Below are 24,973 nucleotides of genomic sequence, written 5' to 3'. Positions count from 1 at the left end.
AGCTTTAAGATTCTTTAACTCACAGTATGATCTCAATTTATTTAAAAATATTGCTATATATTTTAAAGTTCAGAAGAAAGAAGGAATGAGAAAGAGAGAAAGAAGTGTTGATTATTTTTTATATCTTGATCAATATGTTTTATTCACATGCAGAAAAGAAATGCATACAAAAATTTCCNTTTATTTATTTATTTGACAGAGATAGAGACAGCCAGTGAGAGAGGGAACACAAGCAGGGGGAGTGGGAGAGGAAGAAGCAGGCTCATAGCGGAGGAGCCTGATGTGGGACTCGATCCCAGGACCCCGGGATCACGCCCTGGGCCAAAGGCAGACGCTTAACCGCTGTGCCACCCAGGCGTCCCTGATCAATATGTTTTATTCACATGCAGAAAAGAAATGCATACAAAAATTTCCAGGTTAGATACTTACATGATAGCATTAGTATCAATTGTTATATTTGACTAGCATGAAATCTCCAAAGTTTCAATATTTCACATATACTGCTGCCATATTCAAAGAAAAAATAATTATCACAAAACAATAATTAAACACTCAAAAATGAAGGCCCAAAAGAAAATGATTTAACTTCAAAAGATATTTATGTATATGCCATAATAAGAGTCTGCATTTTCCCAAGCACAGCATTCTCTCTCTCTCTCTCTCTCTCCCTCTCTCTCTTTCTCTCAACACTATTTCTCTTTCAAATCAGGGAAGAGTCAAATACAGATTTAAACTTCAGGTAGTTAATGTATCTGTAGCTTGGAGAATGGACTAAATAGAGACCCAGAAGCCATTGTAAAAAGTTGTAGCAAGTTTCCAATGATTGTGGCCTAAAAGTGTCAGGAGAGATGGAGGGAAGTAACATACATGGTTTTAAGAGTTATTTGGAAGAAAATACAGACAGAAAATGTGATTGCTCAATTTCATAGTATTAGGAAGAAAAAATAAAGTGCTATGGTTTCTAACTTAGAAACAAAGAGATAATGCTGCAATTCATTGAGATAGGAAACAGTAGTGAAAGTTGGAAAATAGAGTCATATTTGGAATATTTTGCAATGTCTATATTAAAAATAGGCCAGTTATCTAGCAAGCTCCCCAACATGCAGGTTTGATTTGAAGGCCATCGATATATAACGTGATTGAATCATCCTAGGTAGTGGGTAGGATAAACTTTAGGGAATGTGTAGTAATAAGAAGAGAGAGTTGGGATCAGACTATGTGAAATCAAAACATAATAAAAAGAAAGAAGAAAAGGATATCAAAGTGGTTGATATCACAAAACCCAGGAAGAGTGGAATTCATTTACTTATACCAACTTTTTAAAACATTTTCATTTCAAATAACACAACAAGTTGTCATGATAAAAGAATGGAGATGTGATTTATTTTCAATATTAACAAGTAAATTGATAATGAAATTGTTAAAACTAGGATGTGAGTTTCACCTTCTTTTGAGGTGAAGTTTTCCTACTTTGTACTTGATGCTCTTTAATGTCTCCCTGCCCTCAGTGCAGATGATAAACATATTTGTCTCCGTACACCTCTTTTCATCTTCTCACTCCTGCATCAGAAACTCCTGAGATCTGAAACACACAAAATTATATGGTTTATTTGTGTGTGGTACAAGTCAATTGCTAACCATGTAATTTATTGTAGGTATTTTTATTCAACATTATTGAGGGATAAATTACATGTAATAAAATAAATCCATTTAAAGTGTACAGTTCAATGAATTTGATAAATGTATATACATGTGAAGCCATCACAACAATCGAGATGTACAAAACATCTCTACCCTCCTTTGAAGTTCATTCTTTAAAGAAATACAACAAAATTCTGATACTCACATTATAAATCGTCATGGACAGTATGCAAGGAAAAATTATGAGCCATGTGAAAAAGGAAAATGTGATTCATAACTCACGCTAATCAAATAAACAGAGAGCTAGTCATGACATAGATGATGAAATTACCAGGCAAGGATTTGGAAACAAATAGCTATTATAGAACTGTCAAATATTAATGAAAATATAAGTATAAAGAAGAGAGAAAGAAACTATTAAAAAATGAATGAAATGAAAATTTGTGAAATAGGCTCAAAAGAAGGCAAGGTGCAAGAAGAATAGATAACTTAATTTAGAGGCAGGAAAATAGAATCTATCAAAACTGAAGTACAGCGAAAACAAGAGTAAACAAAATTTAAAAATGACAAGAGTTTCAATGACCTGACCAACAATGTCAAGGAATCTAAAATATATGTAATTATACTCTCAGAAACAGAGAGGGAAGCAGAAATACAAGAAATAATGGCTGCAAACTTCCCAAAGTTGAATGGAAGATTGAACCCACAGACCCAATGTTCTCAACAAGCATAAATAAACCAACAGCAACATACCATAATCAGATTTCCAAAAACCAATGATAAGGAGAAAACCTGAAAAAGAGCTGAAAGAAAATATATATACAGAGAAATTATATGCATGTTGATTAGATTCTCATCAAAACAATGTGAATCAAAATAAAATGAAATGACATCTTTGTCATGATTATTAAAAAACCTTAATCTAAAATCTATATTTAGGGGAGCCTGGGTGGCTCAGTCGGTTAAGCGATTGACTCTTGATTTTGGTTCAGGTCATGATCTCAGCGTCCTGAGATGGAGCCCCATGTAAGGACCCTTGCTGGGTGTGAAGCATGCTTAAGATTCTCTCTCTCCCTCCTTCTCTCTCTGCCCACACCCTCCAGCTCTCTCTCTCTCTAAAAAAAATTAATAATAATAATAATAATTAATAATAAAAAATAAAATCTATGTTCAACAAAAACAGATTTCAAAAATAAATACCAAATTAGGACACAGAAAGGAGAGTAAATGATGTTTATAGGTTTGATGTTATTTATGTCAGAACATTTTAATAAAGGTAAACATACCTGACGTTACAATGAGGGGGCTTATTAACCAAAGTAAAGCAGCCTTCGCCAAAGAAACAAAAATAAACTGTGAATCCAAAGAAGTGACTTCGGGCCCACATAAGTCAGAGGCCATTATAATTTCTCTGTATCTGAGTTTCATGTTTATATTTAACAAACAGAAAATTGAGTCTAAATAAAGTTTCCCAAACTATATTTTAAGAAACACCAATCCCATAATATGATTAGTAAAATAGAATTTCATGTGGAAATAAAGATTAAAATGTGACTTATAGATATTAATACATCAAAGGCTATGAGAACTCTTAAAATGAAGACATTTGTTAACAATTGTTTAACTGAAAAATATTTGGGTAGTAATGTATTTTTCCTAGATCAACACTCAGCGCTATTGTATATTATTCCTTTAAGGAAATGTCCTTCCATTTCAAATTCCAAATTTAATACCTCGAGCTGAATATACTACTCTATCCCAAATGGCATAATATTGATTTGCAAGGATATAATTATTATAATGCTCAATGGCCTTGCCAATTTATTGTCTTCAAAGCAATGGACCATATCAATAACACACAGGTAGTATAATTTTTATGTGAAAACGATGTTTTTATATGACAAGTCAGATATATGGCAAGATTTAAATAAATGTTTAATTAAGATTAAATATTAATTTAACTGTACTGGTTTCCTACTATTACTGTAACAAATTACCAAAATTTGGTGGCTTGAAACAAACAAACGTATTATCTTTTCTTTTCTGATGGTAGAAATCTGATACAGTTTTCACTGAGCTAAAATTAAGGTGTTGTGAAGGCCACATTCCATTCTGGAGGCTCTAAGGAAGAACCGATTTTCTTATCTTTTCTAGCTTCATGGTTACAACCCCTTTCTCCATCTTCAAAGTCAGCTGCATATTATATTCAAATCTTTCTCTCTATTATAGTCATGTATTTCTCTTTTGCTTCTTTTAGGACCTTTCTGGTTACATTGGCCACCTGGATAACCCAGGATAATCTCTCCATCCCAAACTCTTTAATTTGTTTATATCCTGCAAATTCCTTTTTGCCACGTAAGGTGACATATTCTCAAATTCTAGGGATTAAGTCATGGACATGTTTGGCAGGTCATTTTTGTTACAGCTGCATTAACAAATAGTAATTTAGCATCTTCTGGTGCTGGGCACTGTGCAGGCATCTTCCTTACTACAAAGTGATCATCAGTGACATATCTGTAGCAAAATAGATACACATTTTTGCCCTTACAGAGTTTACAGTGTAGTAAAAGGAGACAGACAATAAGCAATAAATGTAATAAGTGTATATTTTAGAAGGAGATGAGTACTAGAGGGGGGATAAAGCAGAGTAAGATGGAACAGGATTGGGGGTGGGTGGAAGTGATCATTTATATTGAGTGGTCAGGATAGAGAACATTGAAAGATAACATTTGGTGAATTCCATGCAAATATCTGGAGGAAGAACATCTCAGCCAGAGGGAGTAGCTGTTGCAAAGGCTCCACGGTGTTCTAAGAAAGTAAGGAGAATAAGGTAGCTGGACTGCAGTGAATCGTGGCTGGTGGAGCAGCAGCCTGAGAGGTCGGGAAAGTAATATGAAAAACAAACAAACAAATTATGTAGGAACTTGTAGGCAAATGTAAGGACCTTGACTTTTCTGTGCATGAAATAGAAAGCATCATAGGGTTTCCAGCCATAGGCATAACTATTTCATTCGTGTTGTGAAGGATCCCTACCGCTGACATGTCAGAGAAGGGAGTTAGCGATGTGGCTATTCTGTGGTCACTCAGGCAAACTAGGGCGGTGGTTTACAGCGTGATGCAGTGTTCATCATAAGTGTCTGGATGAGATATTTGGAAGGAGGACTAATAAAATTTTCTGAAAGAATGTATGTGCAATGTGAGAAGAAAAAAAAAGGAACTGGTTGACTCCAAGGGTTTGGCTTGAGCGATTGCAATTGCCAACAACTGAATTCAGAAGGCTACCTGTGGAATTGGGTGTGGGGAAAGCTGGAGTTGAGTTTGGTACGGTTTAGCTGGAGTGATCTCCTGGAACAAGTGACAATGTCATGTAGGAAGGTGGGTAATAGATCTCAAGTGTAGGGGAGATTTTCGTGGTCAAAGCATATGTTGTTGATTATATTCTAGAGATAGAGAACTCCTGTGGTGAATTTGTAGATTTAGATCTCCTTTTATTATGGATTAATTAATTAATTTTAAAATTTTATTTATTTATTTGAGAGAGAGAGAGTACAAGTGGAGGGGCACAGGAAGAGGGAGGTGAAGCAGACTCCCTACCAAGCAGGAAGCCCAATGCAGGGCTCCATCCCAGGACCCTGAGATCATGACCTGAGCCGAAGGTTGAACCAAAGGCTTAACTGACTGAGCCACCCAGACTCCCCTATTTATGTCTCTTTTTAGAAGAAGAGATACGTAACCAATAACAGACAGGAGTGATGAAATGAGCACTGAAAAAAATGAAAGTTGCCCTGAGAGTGTTTAAATAACCAACCCAACACTCTAGAATTCCTTCAAGATTCCAGATTTCCAGCAGATAAAAAATATGATTGGCTATGCCTGGCACACAGCAACTACCACCTCAGAGTGGGATGATGGAGTGAGGAACTCTCACTTTGGCAAGAGATACATCCACTCCCTTCTTTTCTATAATATAAGTGAAATTGAAAAACAAAAGAAAAAACAAACTAGAGCATGTGGGCTTTTTTTTTTAAGATTTTATTTATTCATTTGACAGAAAGAGAGACAGCCAGTGAGAGAGGGAACACAAGCAGGGGGAGTGGGAGAGGAAGAAGCAGGCTCCCAGTGGAGGAGCCCGACGTGGGGCTCGATCCCAGAATGCCAGGATCACGCCCTGAGCCAAAGGCAGACACCCAACGACTGAGCCACCCAGGCATCCCGAGAGCATATGTGCTTGAAAGATGAATGCAAAGCTAGACAGAGCTCTAGGNGCCCTGAGCCGAAGGCAGACACCCAAAGACTGAGCCACCCAGGCATCCCGAGAGCATATGTGCTTGAAAGATGAATGCAAAGCTAGACAGAGCTCTAGGCCAATTTTGGAGTACATAAAAAATATTGATCAACAAAATGAATATGTGTCACACAATCTGAAATATGTAGATGTGGGCTCTTTAAGTGAAATAATTTTTGCTCTAAGAAAATTCAGTCTCATGTGAGTTAAATAAAGTTCCAAGAATATTTACTTAACAAATGGCAGTTGAGATTGTATATATATTTTATATCTCTCTCTGTGTGCATGTGTGTGAAAGAGATAGAGAGAGAGAGATGGAGAGAGACACACAGAGAGAGATGAAAAGGAAAAGGGGGAAGGGAATAAAAGGAACCATAAAAATACAAATGGATATCTGAAAACACATGTTTTTCTATGTAAATAAGTTATAGTTGACTTCTCGACAGCAAAGGTTTAAACTACATGGGTCCACTTATATGTGGACTTTTTTCAACAAATATAGTACAATCCTGTAAACATATTTTCTCTTCCTCATGATTTTCTTAGTAACATTTTCTTATCTCTAGCTTAATTTATCATAAGAATACAGTATATAATACATACACAGAATAGGTGTTTTTTGACTGTTTTTATTATAGGTAAGACTTCTAGTCAAGTAGTTATGTTTTGGAGAAGTTAACAGTTATACTCAGATTTTCCCCCACGTAGGAGTTGGTGCCCCTAACCGTCACATTGTTCAAGGGTCAACTGTAATTCTAATACTATAGAGGAATTTTCTATCTGGTGTTTTGCCAATGTTTCTCAACTTAATAAATCACATTGCAATAATGCATGCTGAAAAGAAACTCATTCAAATACTGTGGAAGCAGTATTTATAGGAAATGTAATTAGAATGTTACCACTGCTTAGACATTTGATGGTTTTTCTAAAAATTGAACTGCAATGCTGGATCAGCGAGCCGGTGTGAAGGACAGTGTTGAGATTGCTCCCGGCTTACTTTCGAAATGCAACTTCATTTTTCTTTGTTTGTTAAACTATTTCTACACAATTGCTCCCAAATTTATCTGTTTACGATTATATGTGGTATTTAAATTTACAAAATAAAATGTAATTTAAAGCACACAGTTCAATGTTTTCAGGAATTTCTCTTTTTGAGACCATGGAGGTACATCACAGATTTCTGATTCTTCGTGGCCTGAGTTTTCCATGATGAAATCTGTGATTCCCTCAGCATTTAACTTAGGACTATCTAGGTCAGACTGACAAATAAGTTTATAATAAAATAAAATAAATGCTCTCAAACAACGTAGAGAATTAGGAGCCAAATTTATTGTGGGTATTTTCCTAAAACCATGTTTACATAAACTGTCAGTGATTATAATTCAGAGACAAATTGTCTGCTCATTGTAGCATCATTTTCTTGAACAATAAGTGTAAATGAGATTTTGGGAAAAGGTGGTTGAGACATGAGTATGGTAGAGTGCTTTTCTTAATAGAGCCTCATCTTTCTTCTTGAAAGTTAATTGTCTGTTTGATAATTAAAGCTTAGTGCATTGTTTTAATCCCATCCCCAAATTCTGTATATAAAGTATATTGTAATGAATCAATATGAGACAACATTGACACATATTTAAAGCATAAAGTTTTAACTAAAATACTTCCAAACTATAATATGCATTATTCATTTGTGGACTTTATAAAAAATGCATGCCTCTTCCCTGCTGACTCAGAATCTTTATTAATGGAACTAACCGGGAAAAAAAAAATTAACCTGTTTCTCCTGTGAGTCAAAAACACACATTAAGCATACCAAATTTTAAGAGCAACTGAACTAAAATATTCTTGCTTGATAACAAGTTTGAAAAGTGTTGTAAATTGCTATAAAATGAAATTTGACTTCTAAAAATCGCTACATTGTCACTGAGTAGTATTAAACACTGAAATTGTGAGTTTATTGATACCTGTTATGTAAAATGGTAAAAGCAGACTTTCTGCATATGGGGGTGAGGTGGAGGGGATAAGCAGTTTCTTTAATAAGAATTTAGCTGTAACTGATGTTTTGTAATGAACAATCTCCATCAAAGGGATAATGGTATATTTATCTCTCTGCTGTGTATCTACTGAGATTATGATGTAACAAGCAAGGGAAGAAATTGTCAAGAATACATTTATTTTATTTTTTAATTTATATGCAACAATATTAACTTTTACAGCATGCAGTTCTGTAAATTTTGACAAATACATAGTGTCATGTAGCCACCACTACAGTAAGGATACAGAACAATTTCTTCACCAAAAAAAAACTACCCGTTGCTGTCTCTTTGTACTCAAATCTCCCTCCCACCCCCAGTTCCCACCACCACCACTACCACCAACCCCTGGCAAACACCGATCTATTTCTCAGTGCCTATAGAGTTTCATCTTCCAAAATGTCATATAATTTTCTTTCTGGAAGCCGAAGGTGGGTGAGTAGATCTGACTTCTGTTAGCATAATGCTTTTTAAATTCAGCCTTATTTTTGACATCCGGTTATTCATTCAATTTTATTTCTGAAAGGTATTATAGGGGTGCTGGGTGGCTCAGTTCATTAAGTGTGGGACTCTTGATTTCGACTCAAGTCATGATCTCAGCATTGTGAGATCAAGCTCAGCCTTGGGCTCTGGGCTCAGCAGGGAGTTTCCCTGAGATTCTCTCGCTCGCTCCCTCTCTTTCTGCCCCACCCTTTTGCACATGCACACTCTCAAATTAAATAAATCTTTTTAAAAATAAATAAATAAAATAAAATACTATGTTAAAAAAAAAGAAGAAGAAATGATGGGCGCCTGGGTGGCACAGCGGTTAAGCGTCTGCCTTCGGCTCAGGGCGTGATCCCGGCGTTATGGGATCGAGCCCCACATCAGGCTCCTCTGCTATGAGCCTGCTTCTTCCTCTCCCACTCCCCCTGCTTGTGTTCCCTCTCTCACTGGCTGTCTCTATCTCTGTCAAATAAATAAATAAAATCTTTAAAAAAAAAAGAAATGAAACACATTATATTTTACTGGTGCATTAGTATGCTTATCCATTCACCTGTTAAGGATATTGGTTATTTTCAATATGTGATGATTATGAATAATGCTGATTTATACAATTGTGCATATGCTTTTGAATAAATAAAAGTTGTATTTTCTCTAATGCAAATTCTAAGATCAGAACTATTGAGTCATATAGTAAGTGTATATATGTATAGCTTTATAAAAATATACCAAACTACTTTCCAAAGCATCTGTATTCCCACTGTGATTTATAAAATTTCCAACTGTCCTGTATCCTTGCCAGCAGTTAGTACTCCGAACTTTTCATTTATCACTCATTTATTCATTTTTCCATTCATATCAGCTAGTCTAAAAGGTATGTGTGGGAATCTTCTGTTGTTCTAATTTGTGTATTTCCTTAATGACTAAAGATGTTTTCGTGTGAATTTCTGGCATCTCTATATCTTTTTTAGTAAAGTATTTGTTCAAATCTTTTGCTTATTTTTAAAATTTGGTTGTTTGCTACTTGTTGAATTTTTATACTTCTTAATATTTCATATTTTGAGCTTTATGGAGGTATAATTGACAAATAAAAATTGCATAAAATTAAGGTGTACAATGTGATGTTTTGATATATGTATGCTTTGTGAAAGGATTGGCACAATGTAGCTAATTAACATAGTGGTCATTCTCACATAGGTATCATGTTTTGTGTGGGAAGAAAAAAAACAATGCTTAAAATCTACTCTCTTAAAAAAAAAAAGATCCACTGTCTTAGCACATTCAACTATACAAGACAGTAGTATTAACTGCAGTCACCAGGAGGTACGTTAGCTCTCCAGAATGTATTCATGTACTATAACTGACCTCTGATCAATATCTCCCCATTTCCTCTATGCCCAGCCCCTGGTAACCATCATTCTACTCTCTGCCTTTATGAGTTCAAGGTCTTTTAGATTCCTCATGTAAATAATAACTTCCTTAAGGGTTTGACAGGTGGAAAATAAAAGTAGCTCTCCTTAGGGTTGCACAAGTGAGTGTAGGGGTCGTGCCCTGAACATTTCCAGAATCATGACCTCCTCCGCTGAATGCAGTGACCCACAAACCAAGGCCATACAGGTCTTCCCCACCTGCTGGCAACCCATGTGCCGTCTTCTCCCCCGGTTCACTAAGAGCCCCGCTCTGCCCTACTGAAGAGCGCCCTTTCCTAAACCTCTGAATAGCACAGGACTCCCTACACTGTCACATTCCCTCTGGGACAAAGTGGCAAGAGAAAAGAAAGAAAAAATAAATGGCAGGGTTTTTTTTCTCCCGTATTTAAGACAACAGAAGTCCCTCTTCCCAGTACCTCTGAGCAGAGAGGCGTATTTTCTCTGGGTGTTTCAGGTGTGTGAGTGACAGTCTTTGTCTGCCCTGCAGCCCAAGGTCCCAGAAGCGCAGCTTTGGGCAGAGGTTGCTTGCAGCTGGGCCAGGAAAGTAAAAAGAAAAAGGGAAAAAAATCAAGGATTTCCCCCACACGGTCTCCTTCCCTAAATGGCTTCCCCTTTCAGTGTTCTGGCCAGAAAATGGTTCTTGGAACTTTCTATGTCCACATAGTGTTGGAATTTAGGCTTCCATAAAGTCTAAGCCAGGATTTGGGAAGGACAAAAGAAAATGAGAAAACAGAGCTACATTTGTCATTCCTTGTGTTGATTTTCCTCCCTCATCCACCTACTCTTATTTTCCATTCAGGGCCCTCTGGTTATCTGCTTCCTGGGTGTGCCCAGGGTTTCAAGTGGCTGTCTGGGACAGGTGGGGTAGAGTGTCCTTACCCCATCTCAACCAGAGCTCCAAATCCCCAAACATGCCATTGTGGTCACTTAGACAGTTGTTTGCATGGGTTCCCCTTCAAGCTAGAAACTGCATTTCCTATGAACAGAAATAAGCTAGTTATCAACGTACAATAAAATTAATTTAATTAAACATACACAGGGATCCCCTCAGTGGTAAACAGTTAAAGTTTTGCTGCCTAAGATCAATTCTTTAAACACTTGAGTTTTCCTGGGGGGTGTGGGGAGCATTGCATTACACTCTGCCCGGAGAGGTTGGTTCCCGGACAAGAGTCTAAATCAAAGGCAATCAAAGGTGATCTAGGGATTCTGTGGAGCAACCAGTAGAGATGTTTTTATTTTTGTTTTTTTTAAAGATTTAATTTATCTGACAGAGACACAGCAAGGGAGGGAACACAAGCAGGGGGAGTAGGAGAGGGAGAAGCAGGCTGAGCTCCCCCAGGGAGCCTGATGCAGGGCTCAATCCTAGGACCCTGAAATCATGACCTTAGCTGAAGGCAGACTCTTAAGGACTGAGCCACGGTATGGAAACATGCCTGGAGATTCAGGAGACTGCAGCTAGGGCCCTCATGCACCACGTTCGTTTGAGAGTAAATAAAGCACAGAGGAAAGTAGAATCATAAATGATACACCAATATACACAGAGAGAAAGAAAGATAAATCATACTCTGATGACATCATCTGAGCTTGGATTTTCTAGAGACTGAAGAATATTTTACTCTGGGCTTTTCAGCTAAATGATCCAATAAATGTCTCTCTCTCTCTTTAGGATGCTTAAACTAAGTTCAATTATCTGTCATTTGCAGTAAAAATTTTTCTAACATAACATATAATTCCTTCCGGTGCCCAATGTCGTAATTCAGTTCCTTCAAATTTGCATGATCATAAAAATCAGTTGGTATTTATTTCCCTGGGGATTTTGTTTTTTAGGAAGGGTTCTGTTTTTAAGAATGGTCTGGAGAGGAATCTTATGGTCAGAAAGCATGAAAGTCATCATAATAGCATAATACCTGCAAAATTAGAAAAAAATATTAATATATTATCACACCTCACTTGCTAGATATTATATAATTCCCTGATTTTCCTAGCAAATCAGCATAAAGAGAGCCACAGAATTATAAAAACTTAGAGATGGAAGGAATGGTAGTTATAATCTGGTCCAACAGACTATTTTTTACAATGAAAAAATTGTAGCTTAGAGAAGTAAAGTCACACATATAAATCCCATAGGGAGTTAGCAACAGAATAGATACTATAAAATGAATATCCTGCTAGATTCAATTTTTTTATTATAGAAATCATATTTCTAAATTAGAAAATCATTAAAAAAGTACATAAATAGCAGGATGCTGAAAATTGACCTCTATTCTCCAAAGCCATAGCAAATTACCTAAAAGAGCTTATAGCGTGTTCTAAATTCTTAGCATCTTTATTATGAATGAGCACTGATTGATTAGTTGACCATTATAACAAAAATGAATCTTTACTATTTAAACAGACTCTTAAACACTTCCCCTAATCCATGCTGTGATTTTGTAACCATATCCTCAAATGCTTTTATAGCAAGTATTTTATTTGTAAAAAAATATTGAGAGCTATTAAGGATGAAAAGACTTTTAGAGTAAATAAGTCATTTTTAAAATCTAAGAATCAACAGAAGAAATTGCCCAAAGAATCAAGTGGTCTAAATGCAATGGTCTCAAAAGCAAATTTATAGAGTTTTGGATACCGAATAAGGGTTTTCCAATTTTATTTCCCCAGTGTTTGGTAAAGAACTCTATGCAATAAAGCCACCAGAGGTGGCTGCTTACAGCGTTTATATAAAATTATTTGATGGATATACAGGAAAAAAGCTTCTTCACATTATAAAATAAAGCATTTTAAACTAAACACCTTCATCATTTTTCCACCCCTTGAGGGGCAAAAATCAAACTGAATACCAGCTATTGCTGCAATTGTTAAAGAAAGCCTTCCATTAATGTCACAAAAGCTGATATTTTAAACTATTTATTGCCTTCTCAAAACTCCAAGGTCCTTAAAAATATGCAAGCCATTGTATAGATAAAATATGATATTGGCATTGCTCATCTAAGGAATTTACTCAGAGGATCCTATTTACTATTACAAGCTGAAAAAATACATGCATTTACATAAATATTATAGTCACATAAATTCATTACATATAAATTCTATTCTTTATAATATTTTTTTCATAAGAAATGTTCCTGAGTGTATTTAAATGAAAAGGTCAATCTTGTTATCTATTTGTAATGAAAATAAGTAAATATCCATAGTTTGGTAATGGATTTGGGAGAAAAGTTAATAGAAGTGTTATGCCATTGTATAATACTTGTTAACATTATATTGAAAAAAAATTATATTTTTTTCAAGTAAGCTCTATGCCCAATGTGGGGCTTGAGCTCATGATCCTGAGATCAAGAGTCACATGTTCTCCCAAATGAGCCAGCCAGGTGCTCCAAAATAAAAAATTTAAAAAAATATTTTGTCCCCAAATAATCTAAACCATTGTTTTCCAAATTTGGCTGTATATCAGAATGAGCATGGATGCATTTCAGAAAACAGACTCCTCATTATAAGCTTATTAGAATCTTAGGAAGTGGTGTCATGGACATATTTTTTAAAGAAAATTTCCACCTGGATTTGTACANATTATGAGCTTATTAGAATCTTAGGAAGTGGTGTCATGGACATATTTTTTAAAGAAAATTTCCACCTGGATTTGTACAGGATCATCAATATCACCACTGAGCTCTCTTTTCTTGTGGATTCTCCCAGCCTCTCTGGAGGAGACTGTGGGCAGCAGTCTCTTTTCCTACAGCTTGGGCAACTGCGCATGCCTGCCAAGCCTTTTCGTAGCCATCGATGGCTTGATGTCCAAAAGATCACCAAACTAAAATGTGTCTATACATCTTTTTTTCTTCAGCAAATAACAACAGCAAAAAATAAGGTTGATAAGATCTCGTGATGAAAGTATTAGAAGCTAGGGTTCGTGTTGGTTGTTGAAAAGCACTTTAAAGATTCCTGATTTTCAATTTAGTTGAGAGGGTGAAAATAAAGTTATTTTATATAATCTATAATGCCTATGCATGTGCGATCCAGTTAAGGGAGTAGCTCTATACATTTATAACTAAGAGAATCAAACTGATTCTCTCTCTCAGGAGAGGCCCTGAGAGAGCTCTTCAGTACGGTTGGTTGCAGTGTCTTTTAATAATGTGTTATTTCCATCCTGTGCTTTTCTCCAAACCAGTGTCAGTTTGGATCTTGAGGGATTAAAGAGAGAAACACTGAATACATTTTTATGTGGTGCTTCCACATCTTTGGGGTTTAAACTACCCATCCTCTCTACCGTCTGAATTTCAAATCATCTTAAAAGTTGATAGCCTCATTTGAAGTGTTATGCTCTTGGTTTGTTTTGATATGTAAATCACTTGGAGACATCCGTATAAACTGCCTTATTATACAAATGACAGAGACTGGATTTTCATCTTTTAAGTGGTTTTTCAACTCACTTCTTTGAATGAAAAAAGTTCAATAGCTCACTGAAGCATATGCGCGTATGATTTTATTTGTTTTGAAGAATATCCATTTCTCACTTTAACTATAGTTTGTTATTATGAGGAATTCAAAGAAAATACTACTAGGATGTTTTAACATGTGAACTATCATACAACACATTTCTTTTCTCCCATCAAGGAGTACGTCATGCATTGTGAAAAAATACCGCAAACGCTTTTTTCTGTTACCCAAGATTACTAGCAGTTACTAGCTTCCTTTATTTTCATTTCTTTTTCTATCTTTATATGGTTTGGCTGCTTTCAGTTGGATCATTTCTTTTTCCTGCTCATGTTGCTATTTAATCTATTGAGAAACTTTTCTGGTACTATTTAAGCCAAAAAAAAAAAAAAAGGTGGGGGGAGAAGCCTAAGACAAATGATGAGAATAAGGTCAAATAATCATTTTTACAACATTTCACAACCATTTTTAAAAAAGATTTATTTATTTGTTTGTTTGTTTATTTAAGCAATCTCTTCACTCAACATGGGGTTTGAACTCAGGACCCTGAAAACAAAAGTTGCATGCTCAGTCCAATGAGCCAGCCAGTCACCCCCATAACTTCTTTATTGAATGAGAACACATTAACAATATGAGAAAAATTATTCAATAAAATTATAAAAACAGATTGAGAAACATGGTTCAAATGACTTTAGAATTCAGGGTTTAACTATTTTTTATTTTCAATGTTAAAGGTAGTGAGTGTACCATGTCAGGAACATTCTTACCTTTTTTCCCCCCAAAATTCCTTCCAAACTATGAATATTTGCTTTCTTTCATTATAAACAGTCATTAGAATCCACAATAATCACATAAATCCATTGTCCACCTAAAAACCTTATATAATTTTATCACTCTGCCTCTACTATAATTACTTTATGTAGAAAGTTACAATAAGATCTTTTGTGTAAGGAATAGTGGTGAGTGCATTCCAAGGATTGCTCTGCAAGCACTTTGCTGAGCTTTTGTTATCCCACAACCTACTTTATCCTCATGGCCTGCTTGAACCATGCCCAAATCTAGAGCAGTTTCCAAGAGGAGAAACAGGAAAACATCCACGGGACCCCATGAAAACAGAAGCTCCGAGGCTAATAAAGTGGCCTTGTCAGAAAGGGAAGATACTGGAGCTCATGGACTGGTATAAGTCTTCTCCTTAATGAGTTAACTGAGACCTTTTGAGCGAGCTCTTTGTTCAACTTTTCAAAATGGTGAGGGAATGAGACTACCAGACCATCCAGATTTGTCTTCTAAATGTTGAGAGAACAAAGTCGTCAGACCCTCCTGTGTTCCTAAATTAAAACCTTGGAGAGACTCTTTCTTGTCCTAGAATTGTTTTCTAAGTAACAGAAACAGAGTCTCTTCACCCCATTTTCAATTATTTGAGATGCTATAACCAAGTGCTTTCAGAGAATTAATCAAAATGGGATTGTGAGGGGCGCCTGGGGGGCACAGCGGTTAAGCGTCTGCCTTCGGCTCAGGGCATGATCCCGGCGTTATGAGATCGAGTCCCACATCAGGCTCCTCCGCTATGAGCCTGCTTCTTCCTCTCCCACTCCCCCTGCTTGTGTTCGCTCTCGCTGGCTGTCTCTATCTCTGTCAAATAAATAAATAAAATCTTAAAAAAAAATGGGATTGTGAAATAAAACATATTATAATTTATAAAACAAACCGAATTTCAAGATTTAAAAACAGCACAGCAATATTTTAGATTTCTTGAATAGCATATCTATTTAATTCAAATTCTGTTAGAAGTATGTACTTTACTGTCTTAGCAAATAAATTCAAAAGGCAAAACATCCCGGGAATAAGACTGATAATGTAAGGAAAATGAGTTAATAACTATCAGATTTCATAAAATTCTCATTGAATTAATTCTTCTTAATTAATTCTTACCATATGTATTAATTCTGCTTAATTAATTCTTACCATATGTACTTGGAAAAGCAAAAAGAGTATCTCAGGTGGTTTTGCAATTTAGCATTCTCTTTTCACTTTGTTGAATGTTTCCTTTGTGTAGCTTTGGAATTAGTATCGGCAGATATATACTAAGGTATACATAAATATTTTTAATTGTTTGTTTAGATGCTGACTTTTATATTTCAGTTAAACAATCCCCTCCTGTTCTGAAATTGAAAAATCTGATAATGAATACCTCCATTTCTTAAGACTAATATTTTAAGACAACTAATTTCTATTATTACTTTTGAAAGCCTTAAGTGAATCTTGGACTCTACTTAGGAAACTAATCAACAAACTAAATTATAAAGATGGCATTATAACATGGATTGAGATAGAGAGTATAATGCTAAGTGAAATAAGTCAGTTAGAAAAAGACAAATACCATGTGATTTCACTCTTATCTGGAATTTAAGAAACAAAACAAAGAAGCAAAGGCAAAAAATAAGAGAGAGAAAGGAACAAATCAAGATATAGACTCTTAATGACAGAAAACAAACTGATGGTTACTAGAGGGGAGGTAGTGGGTGGATGGACTGATATGTGACGGGGATTAAGAGTTCACTTGTCCTGATGAGCACAGGATGATGTATGGAATTGTTGAATCACCATATTGTATACCTGAAACTAATATAATACTGTATGTTAACTAACTGGAATTAAAATAAAAACTTTAAATTAAAAAATGGCATTATAAAAAATGGCATTGCAAATACTATTGTTAATGTAAGGCTAATTATTAACAAGGGGGAACTATGCCATTCAGAGAAGTAGAACAGGAAAAATGGACTCTTCCTGGCTTATCAATATGGCAGGAAAATATCTGCAAATACAGAAATGTGATAAAGAGAAATAAACTAAAAGTGATATATAATAAAAATGTATCAATGTGTATAGAATATATAACAATCTTAAGATTTGCTTTCTTCTGCCGTTATGATTAAATATTTAAGTATGAACATCAGAAGCCATTCCATACAAGAAGAATAGGAAAATGTACAGTGAGAGATATGAGTGAATAGACTCTACAGTTAAAACAAATATTAGATAAGGCCAATATTTGAAAAAAACAATTCTATTTCTATACATAGTTATGAACCTTTGAAAGTCAAAGTTTAAAAACAACAGATATATTTAGATATGATTCAAACAATACATAAGCAAAAATGTATGCTAAACATTAGAAAACATTAATAAATAAAATTTAAAAATGCTTAAATAAATTCAAAGATACTACATACATGGATTGGACAACCAAATATAGTTAAGATGCCAAGACTCTTCAAAGTGATTTACACAGTCAACAATTCAAATCAAAATGTCATCAGGCTATTTAGTAGATACTGCAAAGCTGAATCAAAAATTATATAAAAGGCCATAGGTACTAGCATAGCCAAAAAATTTCAAAGAATAAAAACAAAGTTGAAGACTCTCCCTAATTGATTTCAAAACTTACTTTATTTTTAATTGTTTTTTTTTATGTTAGCCGTACATCCAACATGGGACTTGAACTCATGACACCAAGATCAAAAGTCACATGCTCTACCAACTGAGCCAGGCAGGCGCCCCTCAGGACTTACTTTAAAACTAAAATAATTGAGACAGTAAGTATTGACAAAAAGATAGACACATCTATCAGTGAAGTAGATTTTAGAAATAAACCCACATATATGATCATTTGATTTTTAAGAAAAGTGCAAAGATAAATCATTAGAGAATGGATAGTCTTTTCAAAAAATAGTGTTGAAACAATTGGACATTTATACACAAACAAATTAATCTCAACCCATACCCTCACACCACATACAAATATTAATTTAGAATGGATCAGGGATTGAAATATAAATCCTAAAATTTAAAAAGTTCTGTAAGCAAAACCTAGTAGAAGAATTTTTGTGACTTTGAATTAGGAAAAAAATTTAGGTACAATACCAAAGGCAAAAATAAATTGATAAATTAGAGCTCAACAAAACAATATTTTTTTCCTCCATGAAAGACACTCTTAAGAATGAAAAGACAAGCCACAGACTAGGAAAAATTTTGGCAACTGCATATCTGACAAAAAAACTAGTATCCAGAATGTTAAAGAACTTTCAATTCTCAATAGTAAGAAAACAAATGACAAGAAGATACTGAGCAAGTAGAATTCCCATACATTGCTGTTGGGAACACAAAATGGTATACTGACTTTGGAAATTAATTTGGCAGTGTCTTCTGAGGTTTAAACATATACTTATTATATGACCCATCAATACCATACTATTAATACTTACTCAAGAAAAGTAAAAACTCATGATCACAAAGAACCTGTGAGAATATTTACAGTAGTTTATTTCATAACCACCAAAAACTTCAAAAATAGCCCAACTGTCCTCCAACTGGGTGAATGGAGAGACAAACTGTGGTACAGCCATACTATGGAGTATGACTCAGCAATAAAGGGCAATGAGCAATTGATACACATAACAATCAACATAGGTGACTCTCAAACATGTTATGTTAAGTGAAAGAGCCAGACTCCAATGTCTAACCAACTATATGATTCCACTTTCGACTTGTATGATATCCAGGAGGTAGTAAAACTAGAAGAATAGAAAATAGGCCAGTGGCTTTCGGGGGTTATTGTTGGCAGCAAGAGGGAATTTAGGGGGTTGAGAGACCTGTTCTGTATATTGATTGATGGTGATCTTTATACAACTGCTTGCATTTCTTAAATGCAATGGTTGATACTGACATCATGTTGATGTAAAACTGTTCAACTCAGGGAGTGAGTTTTACTATATGTAAACTTTAAGAAAATGAATTAAAATTTTAAAAACAATAGATATAAAATAGCAGACTAAATTTGTGCTCAGTAAGACAGAGTGAACTAACATTCAAATCAGAGAAACATTCCAAAACATCTGACAGACCATTGCCATGAAGTGACATGTAATGAAGTATGATGTGTTCAAAGGCAAGCTTCCCTTATTTATATTGTGACATAGGATAAAATAGTGACAGATTGTCTCCTGACCTATATTTCCTATCATGAAATATCACTGTCTGATATAAATATACTCTGTCTCTTTGTATCTAAAAACACCTCAGAGATCTTACCTTTAGACTGACGGCAGGGAAAAGAAGACGTAATGGGGGATGAAAGGGTGGGGTAGGGTGGACAAAGTGGTCATTTAAGAAATCATGGGGAAACTGGTTTAATTTTCATCTTTTTTCTAATAGTGTGTGGCTCAACATAGTTCAAGGTCATTTGTGCTATTCCTGAAGAAACAATAGTCTCTCTTCTTTTTTTTTTCTTTAATGTTAAGGTTTTTTTTTTTTAACATGAAAATTACAGTTACAGAGTTTTTTAAAGTTTTCTTTAAATCTTGAAGGTATATTCTATTTGACAACTTTATCAGCATGTTTCATTGTAAAATAATATATATTCAACTTAATATTTAATTATTTCATTAGAATAAAAATAGCAGATTAAGTACATTGATAACTATTTTTTGTGGCAGGCATTTAAAACCCAATTTGAAATACACAACCAAAAAGGTTGTTCTATATTATCTGTAGTTAATATGTTGGAATAAGTAGTAAATCCATAAGAAATAAATATTTTCTTTTTCTTAAGAAGTAATATTTTCAAATATTAATATAAAGTCATGTGAAGACAGAGACTAGCATGAGTGAAATGTACAGGCAACTAAAACCCCTCAAATAGTTTTGCCATTAGTGATACAGTCTCTAATGTATTCAATTACACTGGGTAAATTTGAAACTAGCTAGAGCATAATCACTCCTTAATTTATTTATTATATTTATTTGCAAAAAGTTAAATGTCATTAAAGCCAGGAAAAAGTATTTTTTTGTGGATTTGCGTTTTAAAAGATAGATTTTACAGATTTGTAATGTACATCGTTATCCATCAAAGCATTTGAAAGTTGTGTGTGATGTGAAACCATCATTTCTTGTTTAAAGTTGCCCAAACCATGGCAAAATGTCTTATATCGATGGCGTTTAACTAGTAATTGCCAGCATCATCACCAAATCATTGAAACAAAATTCAATTAATTATCCCCTAAGATTGCACTGCATACACCAAATCTCACTACCGAAAACCACAGGCCTCAATTTTTCCTATGAGCTTCCAAAGCACCATATTGATCATGTCACTACTCTGCTTAAAATTTACAAAAGCTAGCCTCCAGTTTCCTGAGTGCGGCAGCTAGTATCCTCCATCTTCTGGCCCCAAAACCCAACTCTAGCTCTGCCAAGGTATCTTATCTTAATGTTTCGGTTAGTAAAGAATTTTACTCATTTTGAACTGTTTTTCTTTCTTTTACATGGTATTTATGCTATGCTACTCTACCCCTCTTATCTGTATCTCTACTTTGGTGTGCACATTATGTGGGCTTGGTATAGATGAATTATTCATCCTAATTGGGTTTGTCCAGCACTTTTAGCCACTGGAAATCAATTCTTAACATACACAAAATTATTATTCTATGCCACAAATATTATTCACACACCTATATCCACAAATAGAGTAATATTAAGGTGTTAAGAAAACATTATTCCATTAAAATCTTTTGGGAATATGGCTTATCCCAAAGCTCAAATAACAAAATGCAAAAATCTAAAAATCCTTTTCAGATATTCAACTGCATCTCAACTATGGCAACTTAATTAATAGATTTGCTTGGTTCTCAAACCATTTTTCATTAGAGAATCATATTCTCTCTAGACTCCTAGAATTTCCACTGTGTTTCTCCTGGTGTAAATGTGACAAGAAGAGATTTAAGCCCAATTAAAAAATAAAGCTTTCAGATTCAGGCTGAGCCTATGTGTATGTAGTTGAATCAAAATGATCTATAAGTTTTAGTGGGGTCAATTTGCTACAAAGAGTCTGCATGATTCTCCCAGTAACAAAGAAACTAGATGTGACAGTCTTAGCTGTACAAGACACAATGTGCATAAGTCACAGTAAATTGGGTCTATAAAACCACTCAGTTACAGAGTGATCTCCCACAGAAATGTAGACTCAGCTAAAGATATTGGTTAAACTCTCTTAAGCTCACAGGATCCAATATTAAAGAAAAATTTGTTCTCTATGTTGTATATGAGTCCTTGAACTAACAATAGCAAAAATATGCATAGCCTTATATCTATAATTGAAAGATATAAATGAAGGAGAGAATAGAGAACAGAAGGAAATGTAAATAAAGAAAAAAAAAGAAAAAGAAAAGGTACTCAGCAAGTTAAAAGCAAAGTAAGAGGGACGCCTGGGTGGCTTAGTCAGTTAAGTGTCTGCCTTTGGCTCAGGCCGTGATCCCAGAGTGCTGGGATCAAGTCCCGGATTGGGCTCCCTGCTCAGAGGGGAGTCAGCTTCTCCCTCTGCCTGCTGCTCCCTCTACTTGTACTCTCTTTCTTTCTCTCTCTGTCAAATAGATAAAATCTTTTAAAAAAGTAAAAAAACACAAATTTTTATATTAATTAAGAAGTCAGCAAATTAATAGAACAGGTTATTCCCTTCTTAATCACAAATAGGGAAAATCTGGACTAGAATAGAATGGCCTGGTGTTATATATAAACATGCTAGACTGTCCATTCAACTCTACCACTTATTAGCATAGTGACAGTGCTCAAATTATTTAATTTTTGTGAGACTTAGTTTCACCTGATTTCTTTGGACCTTGGTTTCCTTATTTGAAGAAGAGTTGCTGGTCTTTATAACATCTTTCAATTATTAGAAATTCAAAGCTTGTTCATGGCCTAGATTAACTCAAAGTTTCCTACTCAGATTGTTTTCAGAACTAATCTTTTAATGAATCCTTTTCCTGAAAAAGATCTTTGTATATCACATGCTTTGGTTCACCACTTAACCACATGTAGATCTGACACACCATTTTAAAGAACGGTACTTTTGTTTGTTTTTTTGTTTGCAAATATAAGTGATATTTTAGCTGAATTAATTCCTGAACATTCCCCACCGGTCCTATTGACGTACTTGAAGTTTTACCAGAGTTGGTACAATGGAATTTCCCCTTCCCTCCTTGGGCACTTGGTTCATATGGGAATCAAGCCGCAACCCTAGGCTAGATTCGAAGTCACCCTAGTGTCTCTCTCAACTCTACATAAAGTTGTGAGAATCAGGAACATTCTGCTGTACTACTGCTATAAAGAACACACTTGTGACTACATTAAATAAATTTGTACTGCAAAATATTTTCTCTATACTATCTCTTATAAAGTAGCATAAATGCTTATTACCTACATAAGTGTAGCAAACCAATTTTTTTTCTGTTGATCATAAGCAAAATCAAATTTGACATATATATAATATATAAATTTTTATTTATTTTGCATATACATACACACATATTTTAGTATTTCTGAAATGACCTAGATATTAAGATATATCTGTGGTGAAAAAACTGTATATATACAATTTTTTTGGAAGAACTTTGCTTCAGCAATAATATTTTACTAGAACAAACTTCCTGTCATAAACGACTATCAAATTGGGTAAAATATATATGACAATTTTTTTTAGACCTTCACAATTAGTCAGTATTGTCAGCTCAAGACTGAAAGTCCTGAGAAAGGAAAAAATCATGATTTCCCTGCTAATTTCCCTATGTCTGTGCCTGAGGATAATTTCCCAACTGTGATTCAGGGAACTGGAGTCCAACAGACAATGGTATCTCCTCCGAGATGGGGAGCCGGAGAAGAGAAAGCCGAAGAAACAACGGAGAGGAGGAGGGCACAGAATGGAGTTCCACTGGGAAGGCCGCGAGCGACTGTCTGGGAGTCCACGCGCAAGGGCTGGGCTGAGTGGTTTTAAAAACCACTGCACAACCTGTATATAGTTAAAATTACCACGTTTGCCATTTGACAGCAAAGGAGACAGACTTAAAATGCATGGGAGGAACTTGCCCAAGCTCCCAGAGCTGGGTATGTGTTGGTGTTCAAAAGCCCAGATGTCACTCTGAGGCCTGATTGCTCCGCACTGCACCTCCTGACTCTGCCAATTTGTCAAAGCTGGGTCCAGGGGCGCCTGGGTGGCTTAGTCCTTAAGCCTCTGTCTTTGGCTCGGGGCGTGATCCCAGCGTTCTGTGATCCAGCCCCACATCAGGCTCCTCCGCTGGGAGCCTGCTTCTTCCTCTCCCACTCCCCCTGCTTGTGTTCCCTCTCTCGCTGGCTGTCTCTCTCCCTGTCAAACAAATACATACAATCTTAAAAAAAAAAAATAAAAAAAAAAAAACGGGTCCAGGAAGTGACAGTGCATGACTGACCACTGTAGACGGCAAATATAAAATGTTTGGATTTCACTTATGGATGTAATTTAATTACCCTTTCTTATTACTCGTTTCCAGGGTTAAATAAAATGACTGCAACTTTCTTCACTACTTTGGCTTTCTTGATAGATAAAAAACCTATTCTATTTGAAGTAGTCCTACTAAATTAGTTTTATATAAAAACAAAACAAAACAAAACAAAAACAAACAAAAACAAGAGCAAGGAAAACTGTGGAAGAGAAGTTTGAGAAGAATAGTGAAAGATAGGAAGATCACCCTAAATTTAAATTTCTTAGACTCCAAGCCCAATATATCTGCCCTCCTTACATGAAAAGAGTTTCTCATTGGGGTATTCACTTATCTAGAAAGTCTTTGGGGGAAATAAAATACTTTTTTTGTGTGTTTTCCCCCCAGGTTCTGTGATGTGCTTGCCTGAGGCTATTTGCACATATCTACCTATTTTCCAATAAACCCAAACTACATCTAACAGAGTTAAATCCGCATATTCTCCCCCAATGAATGTTAAACCTATGTGGAATCCCTAAGCTTAATTTTATTATAGTTGTGAGTCTCAGGAATCTTGTACTTCTGTTTCCTTGGTTACTAAGGATATGCAGTCGTGTGATATTAACTAACATACTATAGAAAAATTTTGTGTACATAGAACAAAGTTAGTGCCCCAAGTCCTCAGGTTTCTTCTTAGGGAATTAGATTTGCTCTAGTGTTTTTCTGGTTCTGATTTCTTACTGTTGCTAAATTAGCAGTCTCTCTTGTTTTACAAACACCCCTTTTCTTTTCTGCTTATTAGCCCGAGTGTGGAACAAACCTATGTTCCCTATAGTTTCCCCAAATACATTTTATACAAGTTAGCTATTTGTAGTAGAAATTCATTAAATAAAGTAGGTCATTACTATTTTTATTGCCCAGAATTTCATTTCCCTTTTTTGGGAATAGTATCCAGATGTTTCATCTTCAATATTTAGGCAATATGCTTCAGTAAAGCTCACTCATGCCTAGATCCACGGGATAGTCATGTGGCCTCAGCTAAGCCAAACTTAACATTCCCTTCTCTGAGTGCCTGATACACATCAGACCAATCAGGTCAACGGTAGCAGACGGCAGAGGTGCATGTTGGACGCACTATTTGAGGTCCGAACCCCATGTCTGAAGTGGCCTCCAGTTCTTAATTTTTCAGTTGACATGATCCAGTGAATACATTTTTTTGCAGAAGCCAAGCTGGATAGAAGTCATAGCACCTGGGGTGCCTGGGTGGCGTAGTCGTTAAGCGTCTGCCGTCGGCTCAGGACGTGATCCCAGCGTTCGGGTATCGAGCCCCACATCAGGCTCTTCTGCTGGGAGCCCGCTTTTTCCTCCCTCAGTCCCCCTGCTTGT

The 24,973-nt window shown here is 35.4% G+C and overlaps 1 pseudogene; it reads left to right on the top strand.

The window, feature by feature from the left end:
- The window catches only part of LOC117795920, a 46,894-nt pseudogene extending 23,777 nt beyond the window's left edge, over window positions 1-23,117 (top strand).
- The last annotated feature ends 1,856 nt before the right edge of the window (window positions 23,118-24,973 follow it).

This window comes from Ailuropoda melanoleuca, chromosome 2, assembly GCF_002007445.2.
Source record: "Ailuropoda melanoleuca isolate Jingjing chromosome 2, ASM200744v2, whole genome shotgun sequence".
In the NCBI taxonomy this organism is placed as follows: Eukaryota; Metazoa; Chordata; class Mammalia; order Carnivora; family Ursidae; genus Ailuropoda; species Ailuropoda melanoleuca.
The sequence above is the reverse complement of the archived record's forward strand: the minus strand, read 5'-3'. Positions and strand labels throughout refer to the sequence as shown.